We start from the raw sequence: 5214 nt of genomic DNA on the forward strand, positions 1-5214 counted from the left end.
CCTTCCTGGTATGATTTTATCACCCCTATCTCTGATTCCCCAGGACTCTTCCATCGTCATTTCCGACAGCATAAATTAGTTTTGTTTATATTTCATTTATTATTATTATCATTATTGTGAGACGGAGTCTCTCTCTGTTGCCCAGGCTGGAGTGCAGTAGCATGATTTCAGCTCACTGCAACCTCCACCTCTTGGTTCAAGCAATTCTCCTCCCTCAGCATCCCGAGTAGCTGGGATTACAGGCACCTGCCGCTACACCTGGCTAATTTTTGTATTTTTAGGTTTTTTTTTTTTTTTTTTGAGACGGAGTCTTGCTCTGTCGCCCAGGCTGGAGTGCGGTGGCGCCATCTCGGCTCACTGCAAGCTCCGCCTCCCGAGTTCACACCGTTCTCCTGCCTCAGCCTCCCGAGGAGCTAGGACTGCAGGTGCCTGCCACCACGCCCGGCTAATTTTTTTGGATTTTTAGTAGAGATGGGGTTTCACCGTGTTAGCCAGGATGGTCTTGATCTCCTGACCTTGTGATCTGCCCGCCTTGGCCTCCCAAAGTGCTGGGATTACAGGCAGGAGCCACCGCGCCCGGCCCCCCCTTTTTTTTTAATAAATGGATTTGTATGGTATGTTCTTTTTGGGGTCTGGCTTCTATGCTAACATATGTTCGTGAGAATCAGCCACGTGGTTGGGTGTAGCTGTAATCCATGGACTGTTGTCTCATTCTCACTCATCACCACATACCAGGGGTACAAAAAAATGTTTTCTGTAACGAGTCAGATAGTAAACATTCTCAGCTTTGGGGGCCCTACTGTCCATCCACTCTACAGCTGCTGAACTCTGCCATGGACATGTGATAGCAGTCACTGATGATATATTAAAAAATGGGGCCAGGCACAGTGGCTCATGCCTATAGTCTCAGCACTCTGGGAGGCCAAGGCGGGCGGATCACTTGAGATCAGGAGATCGAAGCCAGCCTGGCTAACATGGCGAAATCCCATCTCTACTAAAAATACAAAAATTAGCCGGACATGGTGGCGCACCTGCCTGTAATCCCAGCTACTCGGGAGGCTGAGGCAGGAGAATCGCTTTAACCCGGGAGGCAGAGGTTGCGGTGAGCCAAGGTCGCGCCACTGCACTCCAGCCTGGGTGACAAGAGCGAGTTTCCCTCTCAAAAAAAAGGGGGTAGCAAACTGTGTGTGTGTGTTTGTAGAGACAGGATCTCACTATGTTGCCCAGGCTGCCCTCAAACTCCTGGGCTCAAACAATCCTCCTGCTTTGGTCTCTCAAGTAGCTAGGATGACAGGTGCCTGCCACTGAGCTTGGCAATTTTTTTTTTTTTTTTTTTGAGACAGAGTTTCGCTCTTGTTGCCCAGGCTGGAGTGCAATGGCACCATCTTGACTCACTGCAACCTCCACCTCCCGGGTTCAAGCAATTCTCCTGCCTCGGCCTCTCAAGTAGCTGGGATTACAGTTGCGTGCCACCACACCCGGCTAATTTTGTATTGTAAGTAGTGATGGGGTTTCACCACATTGGCCAGGCTGGTCTTGAACTCCTGACCTCAGGTGATCCACCCGCCTTGGCCTCCCAAAGTGCTGTGATTACAGGCATGAGCCACCGCACCCAGCTGACAATGTTTTAAGAAAATTTTCTTTATGGACTTTTTCATGAAAATCATATGAATTTGAATTTTATATGATTTTTATTTTCACTAAACATTACAAATATTTTTTGGCTAGGCACAGTGACTCATGCCTGTAATCTTAGTGCTTTGGGAGGCTAAGGTGGCAGGATCTTTTGAGGCCAGGAGTTTGAGACCAGCCTGGGCAATAGAGTGAGACCCCACCTCTACAAAAAAATTTAAAAAATTAGTTAGGTGTGGTGACACATGCCATAGTCCCCCCTACTCAAGAGGCTGATGAGGGGGGGGATTGCTTGAGCCCAGGAGTTTGAGGCTGCAGTGAGCTATGATTGCACCATTGCACTCCAGCGTGGAAAACAGAGCCAGACTTTGTCTTTTAAAAAAAAACAAAACTTTTTTTCCCCTATGGTTTAAAAATGTGAAAATTGGCAGTGCCTCAAAAAGTTAAACATAGAATTACCATATGATCAGGCAGTACTACTCCTGGGCATATGCCCAGAAGAATTGAAAGCAGGAGCTGCAAACAGATATTTGCACATCTATGTTCAGAGAGCATTATTCACAATAGCCAAAAGGCAGAAGCAGGCCAGGCACAGTGGCTCACACCTGTAATCCCAGGACTTTGGGAGGCCGAGGCGGGCGGATCACTCCAGATCAGGAGTTTGAGACCAGCCTGGCCAACATGGCGAAACCCCACCTCTACTAAAAATACAAAAGAAAAAAAAAAATTAGCCAGGTGTGGTGGTGGCACATGCCTGTAATCCTGGCTACTCGGAGGCTGAGGCAGGATAATCACTTAAACCCAGGAGTCAGAGGTTGCAGTGAGCCAAGATCGTGCCACTTGTACTCCAGCCTGGGTGACAAGAGCGAAACTCTGTCTCAAAAAAACAAAAAACAAAAACCTTTTAGATCCGCCATCTGTGGTGGAGCCGCCACCAAAATGTAGATTTTCCTGAAAACCCTTACAGGGAAGACCATCTCCCTCGAGGCTGAACCCTCAGATACAGTAGAAAATGTAAAGGCCAAGATCCAGGGTAAAGAAAGAATTCCTCCTTATCAGCAAAGACAAGCACTGGAAGATGGACGTACTCTGTCTGACTACAACATTCAAAAGGAGTCTCCTCTTCATCTTGTATTGAGAATTCGTGGTGGTGCTAAGGAAAGGAAGACGTCTTTTTTTTTTTTTTTTTTTTTTTTTTTTTCAGATGGAGTCTCGCTCTGTAGCTCAGGCTGGAGTGCAGTGGTGCAATCTTGGCTCACTGCAACCTCTGCCTCCCGGGTCCCGGTTCAAGCAATTCTCCTGCCTCAGCCTCCCGAGTAGCTGGGATTACAGGCACGCGCCACCACGCCCAGCTAATTTTTGTATTTTTAGTAGAGACAGGATTTCACCATGTTGGCCAGACTGGTCTTGAACTCCTGACCTCGTGATTCACCTGCCTCGGCCTCCCAAAGTGCTGGGATTACAGGCCTGAGCCACTGAGCCCGGCCAGAAGAAGAAGTCTTACCTGCAAGATGAATAAGCACAAGAGAAAGAAGGTGAAGCTGGCTGTCCTGAAATATTATAAGGTGGATGAGAATGGCAAAATTAGTCACCTTCGTTGAGGTTGCCCTTCTGATGAATGTGGTGCTGCAGTGTTTATGGCAAGCCACTTTGACAGACATTATTGTGGCAAATGTTGTCTGACTTACTGCTTCAACAAACCAGAAGACAAATAACTGTATGAATTAACAAAAGACGGCCAGCCGCGGTGGCTCACACCTGTAATCCCAGCACTTTGGGAGGCCGAGACGGGTGGATCACGAGGTCAGGAGATCGAGACCATCCTGGCTAACACGGTGAAACCCCGTCTCTACTAAAAATACAAAAAAAAATTAGCTGGGCATGGTGGCGGGCGCCTGTAGTCCCAGCTACTCGGGAGGCTGAGGCAGGAGAATGGAGTGAACCCGGGAGGCGGAGCTTGCAGTGAGCCGAGATCGTGCCACTGCACTCCAGCCAGGGCGACAGAGCAAGACTCCATCTCAAAAAAGAAAAAAAAACCCACAAAAGATGTGAACTAACAAAAACAAACAAACAAACAAAAAAACAAAACAAAAGCTGGAAGCAACCCAAGTGTCCATCGATGGATGAAGGAATAAACACAACGTGGTTCATCCACACAAGGGAATGTGATACAGCCATGAAAAGGAAAACAGTTCTGACTCAGGCTACAGCAGGGATGAACCTTGGGGATATTATGCTCAGTGAAATAAGCAGATACAAAAGGACAAACACTGTGTGATTCCACTCCTAGGAGGTCCCTAGAGTCGTCAGATCCATAGAGACAGAAAGCAAGATGGAGGGTGCCAGGGGCTGGGGAGAGGGATAGGGAGTGAGTGTTTCATGGGGACAGAGTTTCAGTTTGGGAAGAGGAGAAAGTTCTGGAGATGGACGGCGGTGGTGGCTACACAACAACATGAATGTGCTTATCGCCACAGAATTGTGCACTGAAAAATGGTTAAAATAGGCCGGGCATGGTGGCTCACACCTGTAATCCCGGCACTTTGGGAGGCTGAGGCAGGTGGATCACTTGAGGTCAGGAATTTGAGACCAGCCTGGCCAACATGGTGAAACCCCATCTCTACTAAAAATACAAAAATTAGCCGGGCATGGTGGTGCACGCCTGTAATCCCAGCTACTTGGGAGGCTGAGGCAGGAGAATTGCTTGAACCCAGGAGGTAGAGGTTGCAGTGAGCCAAGATTGAGCCACTGTACTCCAGCCTGAGCAACTGAGTGAGACTCTGAAACAAAGAAACAAACAAAAGCAATGGTTAAAATGGAACAAGATGGTGCATACCTGTAGCTTCAGCTACTGGGGAGTCCAAGGTGGGAGGATTACTTGAAGCCAGGAGTCTGACACTAGCTTGGGCAACATAGCAAGACCCTGTCTCAAAAAAAAAAAAAAAAGGCCGGGCACGGTGGTTCACGCCTGTAATCCCAGCACTTTGGGAGGCCAAGGCGGGCAGATCACGAGGTCAGGGGATCGAGACCATCCTGGCTAACACGGTGAAACTCCATCTCTACTAAAAAAAAAAAAAAAAAATACAAAAAATTAGCTGGGCGTGGTGGTGGGCGCCTGTAGTCCCAGCTACTTGGGAGGCTGAAGCAGGAGAATGGCGTGAACCCAGGAGGCGGAGCTTGCAGTGAGCCGAGATGGCGCCACTGCACTCCAGCCTGGGCGACAGCAAGATTCCGTCTCAAAAAAGAAAAAAGTAAGTTATAATGGTAAATTGTATGTTACATGTATTTTACCACAAAAAAGCCCGTTGTATTGGACACAAAGAACAAATAAAAATGTAATAACCATTCCTAGCTCATGGGTGGTCCAAGAAGAAACATGAGCTGGACCTTGGCCCATGAGCAATGGCTTTCCAACTTCTGTTGTAGGTGATGCCATTGATGGAATAAACCATGATTTTTCTTTCTTCTTTTTATTTTTATTTTTATTTTTTTGAGATGGAGTTTCACTCTTGTTGCCCAGGCTGGAGTGCGGTGGTGCAATCCCAACTCACCGCAACCTCCACCTCCCGGGTTCAAGCAATGCTC

The 5214-nt window shown here is 47.8% G+C and overlaps 1 pseudogene; it reads left to right on the forward strand.

Moving 5' to 3' along the window:
* Positions 1-2571: 2571 nt before the first annotated feature.
* On the forward strand, positions 2572-3365 carry LOC134809033 (ubiquitin-ribosomal protein eS31 fusion protein-like; annotated as a pseudogene).
* Positions 3366-5214: the final 1849 nt, after the last annotated feature.

This window comes from Pan troglodytes, chromosome 20 (assembly GCF_028858775.2).
Source record: "Pan troglodytes isolate AG18354 chromosome 20, NHGRI_mPanTro3-v2.0_pri, whole genome shotgun sequence".
In the NCBI taxonomy this organism is placed as follows: domain Eukaryota; kingdom Metazoa; phylum Chordata; class Mammalia; order Primates; family Hominidae; genus Pan; species Pan troglodytes.